The sequence below is a fragment of the Desmodus rotundus genome, chromosome 4, assembly GCF_022682495.2.
Source record: "Desmodus rotundus isolate HL8 chromosome 4, HLdesRot8A.1, whole genome shotgun sequence".
Lineage (NCBI taxonomy): Eukaryota > Metazoa > Chordata > Mammalia > Chiroptera > Phyllostomidae > Desmodus > Desmodus rotundus.
In genome coordinates, this window is record NC_071390.1 from 43,033,336 (window position 1) to 43,050,993 (window position 17,658).

Below are 17,658 nucleotides of genomic sequence, written 5' to 3' on the forward strand. Positions count from 1 at the left end.
TTTTCTCATTTATTTTCATGGACAATTTTGGAATTTTTATAGTATCTGACATTGAACGAAAACTGAATGCTGGTTAATAATAATTAGCTACAGGAAATATTCAACTCCTCACTTCTCTCCAAGAGCTTATGTAGTTAGTAAGCTGATGAGCTTAACTAAAATCTTTCAGAACCTTAGTTTCAAGGAAATGAAGACAGATAGGACTGTCACAGGAGGAGATACTGCTTTGAATGAAGGTTGCTGCTGCTACTTTTGCTTGAACCAAACTTTGACAGGTTAATATGCAAGGGAGGAAAACATGAGTAGAAAAAGGAAAAGTTGTAAGGGAAGAGAAAATAGCACTCTTAATAATGAAGCCCAGTCCTCAGAGGCCAGAAGGATTATTCGCGGCCGCGAGGGAACTAGGTATTGAACAGGGGCTGTTGCTGTGACCCTGGGACCTCAAAGTAGTTCCTGAAAGCCAGGCATGCAAACTACTACATTCCAGTGAAGCGGGGAAGTCAGGGTTTTTTTTTTAATTGCTTTATGATTTTAAAGTTGCTAATAATTGGAGCAATTTAACTCCACACAACATTCCTCTAGATGACATCATTGTGTCACTGCACTATTTTGGCTAAACTCCCACTGGTTTAATTTCAGAAACATCCTTTGAATAAAATGTCAAGTGAAAAAGAAGTAACATATCATGATTTCTTTAAAATAATTCAACTAATTTCAAAGGCATGCTTCCTGGGAAAGATTTATAAGGTTCCTTTTACAGGCTTGAACATAATGAAAGAGAACATTAGAGAAGACAGCAGCAACTACCAAACCATACATATTTTAAGAGTACCTTTCTTTATACTATAAATATGCTCCTGCAAAATTCTTTTAAAATTGACTTTATATTGTGTAGGTCATTTGGAAGCTGGAAAAACCTGACTTTGCTACTTCCCATTTATGTGTCCTAGAACAAGTTACTAAATAGATTACTTTCTTAGAATTTTCTTAAATTTTTCCATTCTCTCTGGCCTGATTTGGTTGCCTCAGAGGCTCAGCCCAACCAATCACCATGAACCAAGAAGTTCCTCTTCCATAGAATGTGATGTGAACACCTGTTGTACAGCATCCACCTGTTGTCAAACTTCACAGGCTGACGGAGTATCATCCACGCTAGTTTTATTCCTCCACTGGCACCAAAAAGTAGGTTTGTCAGATTTAGAAAATTTAAAAAATCAAACACTTACAGTTAAACTTCAATTTCTAACAAATGATGAATACTTTTAGCATAAGTATGACCCATGCAATATTTGGGATATACTTATACTAGGAAAGTATTTTTAAAGATTTTATTTATTTACTTTTTGAGAGAGGACAAGGCAGGGGAGAAAGAGAGAGTAAAAAACATCTATGCAGGAGACAAACATCTATCAGTTACCTCTTGAACACCCCCCAACCACAGACTGAACCTGCAACCCAGGCATATACCCTGACCAGGAATTGAACTGGCAACCTTTCACTTCACAGGACAATGCCCAAACCAACCGAGCCACACCAGTCAGGGCCTAGAAAAGTATTTGTCATTTACTTGAAATCCAGATTTCACACTAGATGGGGACACTAAAATTTACCTGGCAAGCCTAACCCAGTGATAGCTCATGGCCCAGCTGGCTAGACTATTGCAGAAGTAGAATAAAAAACCAAAGTAGATGATAAAGCCTCAGGTGCCACACACACATACACACACACACTCCCCCTCATCTAAATCTCTGCTTTACTTCCAAACGCAACAATGTTCCCCCACTCAGTCCTGGATTTGGAACTTCATAACAGATACAATCTTCATAGCAGATACATAGTAGTTCACAATCATTAACACCGATGTCCAAACATGTAACTTCCTTTTCTTTTTTTTAGTTTTATTGAGGTATAAGTGACAAATAACTTTCTTTTTTATAATAAAATTAATTTTTTTACTCCAAGCCCTGTTTTGCTCAGGGCAGAAACTTAAGCTAATCCCTTTCAAGTAAACTGTCCAATTCAGTGATTTCTCAGTTCGTTTTGGTTTATACTTCAGTCACGTTCAGCAGATTTTCCACCTGATTCCTCCTCCCTGGAGAAGACTCTTACCCCTCAGGGGAGTTCATGCAGCTATGGACACAGGACAGATGGGAAGACAGCCGTCTAACCACATCCACCCCCCTGCATCCGCCTCGGTCATTCACTGGCCTCCTGTCCCCATGCAACTCCTCCCACCCGGTCTTCAGCATGGACAGCACACACTCACACGGCAAGTGGACAGTCGGTCCTCTCTCAAGTGGGATCTGGCCATCCTGAAGGTCAGCTATGCATGCCCGCACCCATCCCTCTTCTGTCTGCTTCCTTGTCTCCTCCATGTGACCAAGCTCCTTGACTCCCTTCCCAGATGATTTCTGCACCACTCCCTGACTGATGCCCTTCCACACTATTTCAGAACTGAAAACAAAAAAATTCTGTCTGGCAACATGGCAGAAAACACTCACTGTGCCCCTAAGATCCCTAGAAACCTTTCTACTCTCCAAGGTCCAGATTAGACCTGGGGCTCACTGGTGATCTCAGATCCCCCAATTCCAATGGGGTAAGTTTTATCATGTCTCCCCCTCAGGGTAATGGGGGAATAGAGGCAGACAGTGGTTGGAGCCAGGAACAAAAACAGTGTCTAAGCTAGTTCTAGTCCCATCCAGCTCTCCTCCTTCCCAGCTTGAGGGTGTTTCTTGGGATGGTAGGGAAGAGGGGAAAAGACAACCTGGTTATGCCTACTTGCCCTTCCTTGCAAGACTTTGCCATTTTTTATTATGTATGCCTGACTTGAAACTTTCTTCCAGTGTGGGTGGTTCAGGCAAGAAAAATAGAAAAAAGAACATAATTAATGTCTCAAAGTAAAATTATGTTACACAATCTTGAATTTTGCTTCTAGGAAAGTACCCCCAGTTCCAGATCACCCTGAATTCTAACTTTTTCATATAAATTTCCTTCTTAACATTCCTTTAACAGCCACCCTGTGCCCTCTAGACCACTGGTTCCCCGACCACTCCTCCTTATGATTACACAAAGCACTCGTCTACACCATTCCTTGTTAAACAGTGCGTCCTTGGCACTCCCTCAAACAACCCCACAGCCTGCACATTAAGCTTTAGGAATTCCATTTTAGTCCCTGTCATAAGAAATTGGGAAAGGATAGAGGGGCTAGGGACTAGGACAAACAGGCCTGGTCTTATAGGACATGATCAAAACGTAACCTGCTTTCACGCACCATTTCAAGTCTCAGCTCATAACCCTATAATAACATTCCCATGATATGCTTATTGTAAGAATTAAACAGGTTAAACATCTAACCTGAAGGTAGGCACAGCTGCAGAGAGGGGAAATCTTCACCACTGAAGAATGTGCAATTGGCACTGCCTCCTGACTTTCCAACCTCTTTGTCCATAACCTGTAAATGAACATTCATGTGCACTAGAAGTCCCTCTGTTGTTATGTGAATAATTATCACATATTATTTTCATTATTAAGGAGAAATGTTGCATAGTATATTTCTTATATCAGAGCACCCTAAAAGAAAATATTTATACAATGGCGGGAAGAGTCTATCTTCTTTCCATAAACTTACTTTCTTTATAATTCTATTATTTTTTCACAACTCCTTCTAACAGAAAATGATTTCCATGCATAAAAAACACAGCTTTTATCCTACTGTATGATAGACTCATATATGCCTTTTTATTTTCAGCAGACTGGCCTTACACAATGGTGGGGATTTTATTCATGAATATATGTTACGTGTTAGTGCTTCGAAGGAAGATAAGTTTAAAAAATAATAGAATACTTTTGGCCTTTACTGAAGCTAAGTTCCAGATTTTTATATGATTTAATATATTATCTCATTATTTTTTTAATGCATTTGGCTTAGAAAATCCAAACTTTCCAAATTACTGGATAATAATTATGGTTCCTTTTCAATGGGAGGTTCTTACCTTCTGTTGTTTACTGAAGCCCTGGCCCAAGAAAAACTTTTGCCAAGCCAAGTGGTACAGTATAGTTAAGGAAAATATTCATATTGGTGACTAGATATGAAATGAGTTATGGTTTTGAGAATAGAGTTATCAGTTATGAGGAATTTTTTAATTACTGTAACATGATGCAATGAAATGAATTCTTAGCACTGTCCTAATTCCATCAGTTTTGGAATACAGTTCCCAGTGAGATGAGAAAATAACAAATGTTGATCACATTTTTCATTACTAACCACAAACTATATATTACTTCTGGTGCATACACTTATTTTCAAAGAACTTCACCTTCAACATGCTATATATAAATCTTAACTACTTTTTTATTATTCTGAAGTGTGATTTCTCTTTTTAGTTTATTGGTCTTTGAAATAAATGCTTTAAAGCCAAATTTCATACAATTAATAAGTAACCAGTCTCAGTATTACCAACAGTGTTTTTTAGTTAACTCGAAGAGCTTGGCCTTTGAGTATGTTCATTAACCTCAGGGTCTCACACAGAACCACATGCAAAACCACCGAGAAGGTGGAAAGATCTATTCCACTTACACCAACTTCCCTAAAAACTCTCACCTTCTCTTTTTTCATATTGATATCCTAGTAACATTAAGACTAATAACTTTCTATAGTAGCAATGTGCACAAACAAACGTTTTTAGTCAGGGGTAAGACATAAACCATTCTAAAAGCTCTTCAAAATAAAGTAACCAAGATGTCAAGATATTCTCTATGTCTGCAGGACCAGATGTTTGAAGCAGAAGAAAATGCACAGCCACAGATACAAGTCACTCGTGGGTACCACATGTTCACAAGTGCTAGCTTACGTATCATACATTACTTAACACTGAATCTAAGTGTTCTTCCCTTCATAAACACCTTACCACTAGCATAATTCTGTTCTCTTTTCCATGGATCCAATTCTAGTCCATTATTTTAGATTAAAAGCTCAAAAATCTTACATATCCTAAACCAGAAGTTATGTAATCCCCATTTTCAAGAAAAAAGAAGTTTCCAGATAAATTTCAAAGAGACTCCAAAAAGATAATTTCTTCTAAATTTAAAACAATATTCAGATACACTTCAATCATTTACTTTAGTTAGTCTTTAGATTTAATGTTTCTCATGTCTTAAATAAAATAAATATCATTCCCAAGGTGTTAAATTTGACCTTAAGTGTGTCCCCCCTTATGATATGGTGTAGATGTGTGTTTTTATTAGAGTGAGAAAGAGGCAAGATAAAAACTTTCTGCCCAATTTATTTCCAACAAATGCACACGACTGTTTACCAAAATCTCTCTTCATTCACATGACACGGTATCACAGCCGCAGGACCAATGCTCTAACCCAAAGTGACAAGTGAGGCCTTTACCCTGAGAAAATGAACCTTGAACTTAGACTCACATGATGACAAAGAAGCCCCAAAACTTGGAGATTTACTGAGTAACCTACCACATTTAGTTTCACAAAATTCACATGTGATGATTACTGAATTTGTTTAAAGTATCCTAACTGTACTTAACCCTTAACATTGAAGCGGGAGAAATGACCAAAATTCAATTATCTTTAATTTTATAAATATAAATTTAGTATAAAGACCTAAATGTGTAACCATCAGTAATGAAACATATGGTGACCATTTCATTCTGCACCGACAGAAGTACCAAGAAAGGCTTCAGGAACTCCCAATGTTTGGGTGGAAAGCTTAGCACAGTGGAGATAAATACCAATATCTAAAGCGGAGTGAGGACAATATTATAATTTCTTCATTAAGCAAACAGTAAAGTTAAAAGAAAATATGTAACTTAAATCAAGAGACCAAAGAAAAAAAGCCCTCGAAATTATTAAAACCATTTCATTCCGTAATCTAAGGACCTCGTATCAACAGTTAGCACAACACTTGGAAAACCACCGACAGGTCAGCTGTGGATGCTGTATAGATGCAGCCACAGATCATTACCTTCTTAATTGTGTATATGCCTAATAGGCCCACACAGCTCTTCTGGAACAACGGTTTTATAATGAAGTAGATGATGAATACTTAACTATGGCACGACCAGATGCTATAATAATATGAGCAGCATTTATACAGAGAATATTAGCATGTATTAATGCTATTTGCTATAACTGAGAAAAAATTGGATTCATAAAAATACAGTTAAAAAGAATGCTATGTAAATTGCAGGTTGGTAGTATGGTAAAATCCCATAAGTGATACTAAAAATATTAAGCAAAATATAGTTAATTTTGTCAGTGAATACAAGTGTAAGCTGCCCACAGAAGGAAGAAAAGCTATTTACGTTGTAAAAATTCAAAGATATTCCATCCAAAATGTAATGTGACTCTGAAGAATATTTGATTTATTTTTAGTTTGTTATTTGAAACCAGAGTGTATGGACAAAAACCTCTACATAAAAATACTCGAAATCACTGAACAACATGGGAACAGGTATATTTCCCCTCACCTGTATTTCAGCGTGTTTCTACCGCTGTCACATTTGGAGCATGTGAAATACTATACATGCTAATTAGCTTCCTCTTAAAGAGCACACTTGAAACTGTCCAAATATGACATTTTAGAGAACAAAACTGAATATTCTTTTTTTAAAAAAAGGAATAAAATGAATTTCTCATTACATATTAAATTAGCGCTCAGGCAACCAGCCCCCAACGAGCCGCTTCAGGTCTATGAAAGGCTGCATGACGGGTCTGCGCATGCTCGAAGCCCTGCTGTCAGCAGAGCTGTTGGCCTCACCGAGGCAGCGCCAGCGCCTCCTCTGGATTTGAGCCACCAGCGCTCCGGGCACTGACTGATATCAGCGCAGAGGGCTGTGGCTGTGGCAGTCATGGCTTTGCCTGACAAGGACTCGGTAACAGTCATTGCGATGTTTTCTGATTGTGCAGGCTGGCAGAGATGCACAGCTTGGATACACAAATCAACGAGAATATGTTAGAGACGATCATTTTCATCCATTTTATAGTCAATAAGTGACTGAGTTTGCTTTTCTGAAACAAATGCTGCTGAGTCGATACCAGCAGGCCCCACGGTGAGTTGGGCCAAGTCACAATGGCCACTGCAGGGTTAAAACACCACATTTCTTATTCTTCTTCAGTTTCCTGTACCTTAGACTCGGTAGCTCTGCTTTCGTTCTATTGTTCACCTTTCGTCTTGTGACAAAGGCGTGCAACAGGCAATTCCAACAGTTGCTGAAATATGTAATCTATGAAAACAGCATATATGTGAAGAAGCATGTCTCATCACATGACAGAAAACAGCAAAATAAAAATATAAAGCTTGTGATAAAGGATATTATAGTCAGAATAGCAACATCTTTCATGTCCTACACATAGGCACAAACCTTACTACTGGATCATTGCTCAAATCCAAAATATTTACTAAGTACTTACTGTGTTCCAAGGACTGCTTCGGGCTCTCCAGATACAACTAGAAATAATGCTCTCCTGCAATTAAACTTCCCCGACACTAAAGTGTGGCTCACGGACCAGCAGCATTGTGTCACTGAGGGGCATGTCTGACTCTCCAGTCTCTCTCTGGGCCCACTGAATCAAAATTTGTAGTTTAGCAAAATTCCCCATGTGATTTGTACACATATCAAAGCTTAGAAAGCACTGTTTCCAAGGGCACTGGTCTAAAAAAACAGGGTCTAAAAATTGTCCAGAAAATAAAAATTTCTATGCAATATAGAAAAACAAAATGGTGCGTTTTCTGTATTTGTGTACCCATGCATTGAAGGGGTTGAACCAGATGACACTTGTACTTCCTCTTCTAAAATGTAACATTTAATAAAGACAACACTGTCTTTTGTCTTTAAAAAATGTCACTACTGAATAATTTTAATTTATGGATATCTCATTGTATAATATATACACACACAAGTTAAAAGTTTGATATGAAACTGATTCCCAAGTGACTCCATATTTCCAAAACAACAAGGTTCCTACAGACTCGGCAAAGTCCATGCCCTTCCTGGTCCTCCCTTCATCCTGGTAGAAAATTCAATTTTGGTCCAGATCCCTAGGGCCCAACCTGAAAGACCATAAACTCATAAACTGGAGTTCAAGCACAATCAGAAAGAAATGGACTTCACTGAAAACCCAAATGTGCCACCTCCTCATTTTAGTTCTCCGTTGCACATCTTTATGAACAATCAACAGAAGCCCCCACATTTCTCCTTGTGTGAGAAAGTGGAGACAGAGAGTGGCCAGAGGCTTGCATTTTAAGAAAGACTCTGCCTACACCCTTCATTGGGGACAGAAAAGAGCACAGGCTCCTCTAAAGCAAGACACACTCTGAGGCTCTCAAGGGACTAGGAGGGGGACACCTTCCTTCCATACTTGCCTGAATGAAGGAGAGTATCACTGCCTGAGCACCTGGCAGAGGTTACAACAGAGGAAATGCTCCTCAAGACTCAGGAGCCAACAGAAGTACGACTTTTTCTGGAGAGAACAGGTTCACTTCCACAAATGCTGCCCTCCATCAGAGCCTCTCATCACAGCCACAGCTGAGCTTCAACATGGGAAAGGATCTCTGTAACCAGCCTACTCTCCAGAATCACACACCTTTTCAAAAAAGACAGGAATGCTTTTTGAATCTATTGGTGCTTTCTCAGCTTTAGGATTCAAACTAGAGATACCAAAAGGTCAATATACAACTGCCTGGAGAAAGACAAATGCCATATGATTTCACTTATATGTGGAATCTAATGAACAAAATAAACTAACAAACATAACAGCAACAGAATCACAGATGTGCAGAACAGACTGGCAGCTGTCAGAGAGGAAGGGGTGGGGAGCTGGGTGAAAAACCTTAAAGGGATTAAGAAAAAAACAGACACAGACATCTGTATGGTGAGGACCGCAGGGGAAGGGGGGTGAAGGAGGCAGAAGAGAGTCAAGGAGGAATAAATGGTGGTGAATTCACCCAAGACTTGAATTTGGGTGGCGAGTGCACAATGTGGTGTGCAGATGATGTATCATAGAGTTGGCCACTTAATACCTGCATGGCTTTATTAACCGATGTCACCCCAATCAATTCAATTTTTTTTAATATATTTATTGATTATGCTATTACAGTTGTCCCATTCCCCCCCACTCCACTCCATCCTGTCCACCCCCCTCCCTCCCACATTCCCTCCCTATTGTTCATGTCCATAGGTCATACTTATAAGTTCTTTGGCTTCTAAATTTCCTACACTATTTTTACCCTCCCCCTGTCTATTTTCCACCTATCATCTATGCTACTTATTCTCTGTACCTTTCCCCCCCCCACCCCCTTAATGACAACCCTCATGTTCTAGTTGTTTGCCTAGTTTGCTCTCGTTTTTATTTTATGTATGGCCGTTAATAACTGTGAGTTTGCTGTCATTTTTACTGTTCCTATTTTTGATCTTCTTTTTCTTAGGTAACTCCCTTTAACATTTCATATAATAAGGGCTTGGTGATGATGAACTTCTTTAACTTGACCTTATCTGAGAAGCACTTTATCTTCCCTTCCATTCTAAGTGATAGCTTTGCTGAATACAGTAATCTTGGATGTAGGTCCTTGCGTTTAATCTTGGGTAATGTAATGATGATGTGCCTTGGCGTGTTCCTCCTTGGGTCCAGCTTCTTTGGGACTCTCTGAGCTTCCTGGACTTCCCGGAAGTCTATTTCCTTTGCCAGATGAGGGAAGTTCTCCTTCATTATTTGTTCAAATAAGTTTTCAATTTTTTGTTCTTCCTGTTCTCCTTCTGGCACCCCTATAATTCGGATGTTGGAACGTTTCAAGGCGTCCGGGAGGTTCTTAAGCCTCTCCTCATTTTTCCAAGTTCTTGTTTCTTCATTCTTTTCTGGTTGGATATTTCTTTCTTCCTTCTGGTCCACACCATTGATTTGAGTCCCAGTTTCCTTCTCATCACTATTGGTTCCCTGTACATTTTCCTTTGTTTCTCTTATCATAGGCTTCATTTTTTCATCTGTTTTTTGAATAGATTCAACCAAGTCTGTGAGCATATTGATAACCAGTGCTTTGAACTGTGCATCCGATAATTTGGCTATCTCTTCGTCGCTTAGTTGTATTTTTTCTGGAGCTTTGAAGTGTTCTGTCATTTGGGCCATTTTTTTGTTTGTTTGTTTGTCTTGGCGCGTCTGTTACTTTAAGGGGAGGAGCCTTAGGTGTTCACCAGGGCGGGGTAATGCTGGTCGCAGCGCTGTGACGCTGTACGTGGGGGAGGGGCCGAGTGGGAGGATTGGCGCCCGCCTCACTCTCCTCCGGCTTTCAATCTTTCACTCTGCTACCCACAATCAAACTGGGCCACTCTGGTGCTGGTTCCCGAGTAAGTGGGCCTGTGCACACTCTAGGCCCCTGTGGGTCTCTCCAACAACCTCTCCTGTGAGGCTGGGAGTCTCTCCTGCTGCCGCCCCAACCCCCAGGGGCGCTTTCAATCAGAGGTTTGAGGCTTTATTTCCCTGAGCTGGAGCCCTGGGTTACGAGGTCTGCTTCGCTCCCCTCGGTTCATCCCGGTTTATCTGTGGGCGAATGTGGTGCCGCGGGTTGCTACCCGCCACTCTGCCTGCCCCACTCTCCGCCACTCTGAGTCCGGCCCTCTGGGTTTATCTGTGCAAATGTCGGGCCGCAGGGTCTGCTAGTTCTCGGACTGCCTGCGCCATTTGTCCCACACTCCACCAGTCTCAGTCCCGCCACAGCCACACGAGTCCTCTCCACCCTGGTGCCCGTCTCCGCCCCTCCTACCAGTCTGGATGAATGTTTATTTTCTATTTTCTTGGTGTTGGTCCCCCTTGCTGTTCGATTCTCTGTCAGTTCTGGTTGTGCGAGGAGGCGCAGTGTGTCTACCTACGCCGCCATCTTGGTTCTCACCCAATTCAATTTTTTAAAAAAGAGATAAAAAGTATATTCTACTGCTGACTTATGCTAAGGAACTCACAAAAGAACCGAGGAAAATATCACTTCATGTTACTGTCCCAGCTCTGCCATTAACCAAGTATGTGGCCTTGTAAAAGATATCTAATCTTCTTGGCACTCATTTTTCTCATTTCTAAAATAAAAAAAATTGAGTTAAATAAATTTTAAAGACTCCTTAGTTTAAGATTCTCTGATTCTTGGGTACTTTCTTCACATTGCATCTCAAGCCACCAGTGTTCATAAGTTTGGCAGTGAAAAGCCATCCCCTTTTGCATGCACAGCTGATTTTCAAGCTACAAAACAGACTAGACAAGATATTTTCAGAGTTAACTCTTTCAGGACTTTGATTTCTTGGCAATACCAACTTGCCGATCTTGTGGCCTTAGGTATGTCGATATCAGATATGCACAAATACCACACTGACCCAAACCCTAAAGAGCTTTTTACCACCTCTGAAATTCCTAGTGTATTGCAAATTTTGAAAACCACCTATAACAAAGTGTTAACTATTTTAATATGCATTTCCCAGTATAATATAAGCTACCCATAAGGCAAACTCTCACATAGCAAACAACCTTGTAAAAAATTAATAAATCTTTTCCGGTGCATGGAAATCAGCTAGCATGTGCTTGATACAACAGCTTCCTACCTAAGTGCCACCACAAACAGCCCCAGAGACAACAGATGGAAATGGGATAAATGGCAAACCTGAGAACTTAGAAGATGTCTCTATGATGTTTTTACTTTACTAATTTAATAGAGGACACCTACTTGTCATGAATGTTAATTATATCCCATGTGGATATCAAATTTTAGAAGGAAAACAAATGACTAATAGGCATCATTTTAATCACTTGATATTGAATAAAGGGTGAAGTTCTTACATAAAAATCCATACAGTTTTTTAACTTCAGGCTATCTACTATAGAGATAGAAGTCGCCCTATACAGATCTGCACATTATGAAGCAGTGAAAATGGTTGGATGGCTCCTGCAATAAACTAGAAATTAGGAAATGTGAACATCAGTTCTGAATCTGCTGCTGACTCAATGACCTTGAATGACGTAATGGTATATCTAACCTTCCTGGTGCTTGCTTGCTCTCTCTCCATCAAAAAACTAAAGAATTAGTGAAATTTCATCTTTTTATTCCATTTGAGACAAACAACTGTGTTTACTTAAATAAAAATGTAATTGCATATGTGGTGGGTGGGATAAAATACGTTTGGGCTGGTTTGAACTTCACTGTAGCACCCTGTCTTATAAATAAACATTTCTACAGTACAACAAATTCTTCTTTTTTATGTATTGATTCATGAGAGAGAGAGAGAAACATCAATTTGTTGTTGCCCTTATTTATTTATGCATTCATGGTTGCTTCTTCAGTGTGCCCTGACAAGAGATCAAGCCCACAACCTTGGCCTATCAGGACGACCCTCTCACCAACTGAACTACACGGCCAGGCCATGAATTTTTAAATAATGTCTAAAATGCTTTAAGATCTTCAGAAACAGTTTTATAAATGACATAAATAATCATTTTTTTGATTGAGCAAATAAGAAGCACAATATCATCTAAGATAGACATGAATATTTTATATAGCAATCTTTAGTTCACTTACTCTTAAAAGGAATAATTCAATCAGAATTCTTTCAAGAGAATTGGATTAATTAGAGAACAAGAAAGGGAAGGATCTTCTCCCAGCTGAGTTATTAACATATTTCATCTAACAAAGGCCACCAACGTGAAGCTGTTGCTTAGCATCTCCCCTTAGTGCTCATTCAGTCCAGCCCCCAATAACACTCTTTCATAGACTGCCTCTAACAACCCCAGATGCATAGGCACTTTATTTTTAAAGGACTTAAGAAAATGTATTTACAGCCTCCATTGTAGTGTTAACGTAAATGGGAAGATAGTTCTACTTTACACCCAAGCAACTCCCGGTGCACTCTCATTGCATATCACCTTATCCTAGATGACCCATAACATCTTTATCGCTTTAAGTCTTTACATGGTTGGAGACTGTTATTAGAATTTCCTCTAATAAAACAGCTTCCTCTTCTCTGTATGCTATAGCACAACTACAACAAGCCTAACCCTACTGAATTTTGTTTTGCTAAGCGTGGTTTTCACAGGAGGCCTACATGGCTGTCTCCTGTCTTCGAGCCCTAAATTCCAAGGTAAGCCTAGGATTATTGTCTGTGTGGTCACTCATTATCCATCCGGAATTTTATTTTCAAAGCCAGGGTGTTAACCTGCAGTCCTCCTCACTAAATAAATTTCATCTAACTTAACTCGTATTTTTCTTCATTGATAAGGGATCATTGTAAAGTCAATTCCTATCCTACAAGGCATTGTGTACTTTTCTGGTTTCGCTGTTATCTAAGGGGTTAAGTCACTAAGCTCAGTAAAAGCAGTTGTTTGCTCTGGAACATCAACACTAAAAAGAGAACACTGTTGTGCCATACAATACCATGTGGAACCACAAGGAAAGATTATGTACATAGGGTGTAATTATTACATGAGATGGGATTTACCCAGAACATTGGGTCTAAGACCCTGTTTCCACCACACATTGTCATGGCATAACACTCAGGACCTTAACTTCTCTGCACATCAAGAGGCAGCACCTTAGAAACCCAGTGGAACCAAATACCACAACTCCTTCCTTGAGCAGTATCATCATCTTTTTGTGACCCAGTCACCAGCAGCTCAATTTCGTATATTCAGAAACATCCCATCCTATCTATTAAGAACAGTACTGGATCCTGTGGGCAGTATGAAAGTATAGAAAATAGAGACCATATTCTTACGGAACTTATAAACCACTTAAGAAGATGACTTATGAGAATAATACCAAAACACTGTAACAGCTCCCACTTACACTGACAACATGCCAGGCACTGCACCAAACCCTTTGCATATTTATTTCTTTATTTCAAAGTACTTAAGACATATGTAATTTATACTTTACATATGTTTTGTCAAAATAGGCTGTAAATTAGGTATTGTTTTCCTAACATTTTAAAAGAAGAAACCACAGTGCCCGAGGCAGTACTGATAGGCTCACAAGATCTGGCTCACTGCAAAGCCCACATTCTACCCTGCACTACCTGGTCCTCAGGGACCTTCATAGTCAATCAGATGCTAAATTGTACAACACGGATACGAGCTAAGAAGGAAGAGTTTACATATTGACTAGAGGTCATAGGATAAAGTGTCATAAAGGAGGTGAGACCAGTTTGGCTTTAAAGAATAATTAAATAGGTAATTAGAAAAGGGCTAGATATTCTAAGTATCAAATTATATAAGCTTTGTGAAAAGGTCAGAAGGCAAGAATAGCATGTCATAATTAGGGAAACAAGAGGAAAGTCAGACATGAAGTACAGTATTGTAACTTTACATGTCTTCACATCAATGTGTGCATGTGCCTTAGTCTACATAATGTCAACTTAACATCAGCTACAACTTACATCAAGGGATTTCAGAAGCCTCTGGAAAGGGATGTGTGTTGTAATGCTATTGTAGTACTCTACAGGTAAAGAAGAGAGGAAAGAATTAAATTAGAGTCCAGATTATCAAACTTCATTTTATTTTATTCTGCGCAATCAAAGCCCCAAGGAAATTTCTTGATTCATAACTTCTCAAATTAATACATCAATCTAGGCTCTATATAATAGCTGAAGCTTGCTATTACCATTCCTATGTAATACCAACCAGAAGGATAAAAACCAAATAGATAAACTCTAAGATTACATCTCCAGATATTAAAAACTGAAAATGTCTCTAGGTTCTCTAGTTCCTCCTGCTTTGTCATCTGCTTACTTCCAGCTGACTCATCCTGGAAAACCTGCTCCCGCCCCCATCTGTCATGGCTTCCCCTCGTCTTTTCCAACCAAGGCTGTTTTCATCATTAGTCTTTCTTACAGAAGGAAAATGGAGAGATGCCTGTGCCCCAACCTAAAACATAGCCTAAGGAATAGCTGAAATGTAAGCACTTACTCTTTTAAAAAAGAAAAAATGAAATAAGGAAAGAAAAGAAAAGAAATAACTAAGCTCACACCTAGGAGAAAAAGCATTACAAGCACCCTCCCCCCAAAAAGAGGTAAAAGAATAGAACAAAATGTACCAGGAATCTATCTGACTCAGTGAAAGAAATAATCTCTCATAATTATGTTTGTCACAGAAAAGGACAGAAAGTAAAATCTAATGAATGAATCCAGGATTATTAGTACAGTCGATTCATTGGATACCCGTAACTCATAGTTAAGGTAACATTGATATTTTGTCTTTGTTTAAAGAAAGGGATGGTAAATGAAACATGTAAGCAGAAAACCTAAAGAATACATAAGGCAAGGGGCAGTCTGTCAGCCTTAGCATCCAGAAAGCCAAAGGGTTAGTGCACTTCTTAATTTTAAAAATGTAGTAACACATCAATTTTAATTGCCTGTAACCTGATGCCAAAACGTTTGCATGTTTTCTTGTTCATAGCACCAACGACACCAACAAGTATTTGTTGAGCATTTGCCCTGGGTCAGATACTGTTGTGAGCACTGCAGAGAATACAGCATCGAAGGTGACAGATGAGGCCCTGTCCTTAAGGAGCTTATGCTCTGTCACAACAAGGAATGATAAATATGGTTGGACCAGAAAGCAAACCATGACTAATTCTCTGAGACAAAGAGTCCTGCCTTATAAGGCAGAAGCTTTCTTGCTACATTGCAATTTTACAGACAGCTGAGTCTTTTCCAGTAGGAGAAACTCACTGGGGTGTGTTCAAGAGGTTTGGGGGGCTTTAAAGGAGTAGAATGGGAGATGATAAGGCAAATCTCACCAAGTCAGGGAAGAGAAAATGGTCTGGCTCTTTGAACCCTGCCCATCCAAGAAACACAACAATTCATCTGTGGCTTTGGTACAAAAGAACTTGGTTAATATTACAAATTTCTAGGAAGTTCTACATTCAGAAGTAAAATGGGAAGTAAATAATATTTGTCTTTGCTGTTCTCTGCCATCTGCCTCATTCACTGTGTCTTCTTGCATCCTTTCTTTTTTCTCCCTTTTTGTATTTTGAAATTTTTTTTAATTTTTAAAAATAAATGTTTTAACTTACTAGATGCATGTAGTAAAAATAAAAAAACAAATGCATTTTAATTTCCCTCATATTATCCCTCCTATCTTATCCCTATTAGCCTCTTCCCTCTTTCTCCATCACTCTGTGGTCCCTGGCTTCTTACCATCCTTCTCTTTCTGACCACTTCCCTCCAATTTCCCCTCTACCATTTGCAGAGAGAAAAAAAATGATGAGTAGCATAGTAAAAGATAGAGTCTAAAAGACAAAGGATTGACAGTATGTTGCATGTATAGGTAAGTCCATTTTGTAAGGATTTGTCCCTTTGAGTATAAAAAAATGCTTTGTGTGAATAAATTCTTTAGAACTAAAGTTGTTAGATGTAACATTTAGAAAATTATGAAGGTAAAGATTTTTATATTTTTTAACTGTTTGAATATATTCTATCAAAAATCCTTTTTGTATATATTGGAGGATTTGCATGAGACAGAGAGGGAGGAGGGAAAGGGGTGGGGGTGAATTAGCCCTGTCTTTTGCCTCTCACCAGGGGGCCATTTTCAAATGGTTCTTTAAGCCCTGGGTCTGGCCTCTCCTAAAATTGCTTTCATTTCATTCTGCATGCCTAGAACTCCTCACGTCACTATCCCCCAGCCAGGCTCCCTGCAGAGATATTGGGAATGAGACCGTGGAAAAGACCAGGTTTGGAGTCAGACTGATTTGCCCTGGAAACACAGCTTCATGTTTTATTAGCCCAGTGACCTTAGGCAAATTACTTACCTCTTTTAACAGTCTTCTCATCTGTAAAATGGTACTCATAAAACCAACCATTTTATATCATTATAAGCATTTAATTATCTAATCCATAAAGGTATTAATCATACTATGTAGCAGATAGTTGCCATTTAATAAATAATATATATGATTTATATATACATAAGTATACACATACACACACATATATATACACCCCATATGCTTATAATTTTCTCACATATGCAGGCAATTTACCTACCTGTCCTCAATGCCATTCTCCCAGAGTTCTGCCCTTGAAGCATTTCTATTTTTCCAAAGTCACAATTAGCTAATGTAAGAATTGAATTACTGAGAATGTGTTAATGAGAAAGGATAAGAGAAGAGAACAGTGACTACTGCCTGCCAACTCAAATACTCCTCAGTGGTAAAATATGGCTCTTGGAAACAAAACTGTACCAAAAGCTGCATGGGCCAGGGCAGTGACTCACCATAGGAATTTTAAGCAGCATCACCTGGGAGCCTACCAGAGTGGCTCTCCGCGACTGTAGCTGCTTCTGTTACATGTGCTAATACCTGGGCCCTCACTAATATAAAAAGAGATTAAAAAAAACTTAAATGGATTGTGTGCCCTTTTTAATATAAATTAAAGTATGTGCAGAGATATTGCATTTGCCCAGAACATTCCACAAAACATATATAGTTCCTAGGAAAACAGGGCCTTGGGGAGATTAAATGCCCATGTAATGTCTTTGATAAAACAAAACCTAAAACACAATTCTCTTTCCAAGTCAATATTTTAGACCATATTATGTTGACTTTATAAGGTGTAACTACACATAGGAAGTCCTGCTTTGAAAACCCCCATCCAGAAGATCAAAAAAATCTGAAATTGG

At 39.0% G+C, this 17,658-nt stretch overlaps 1 protein-coding gene across 1 annotated transcript in view; it reads right to left on the reverse strand.

The window, feature by feature from the left end:
• Nucleotides 1–17,658, reverse strand: part of CTNNA3 (catenin alpha 3) — a 1,492,024-nt gene that overhangs the window by 1,337,708 nt on the left and 136,658 nt on the right. The gene's annotated exons all lie outside the window — the stretch shown is intronic.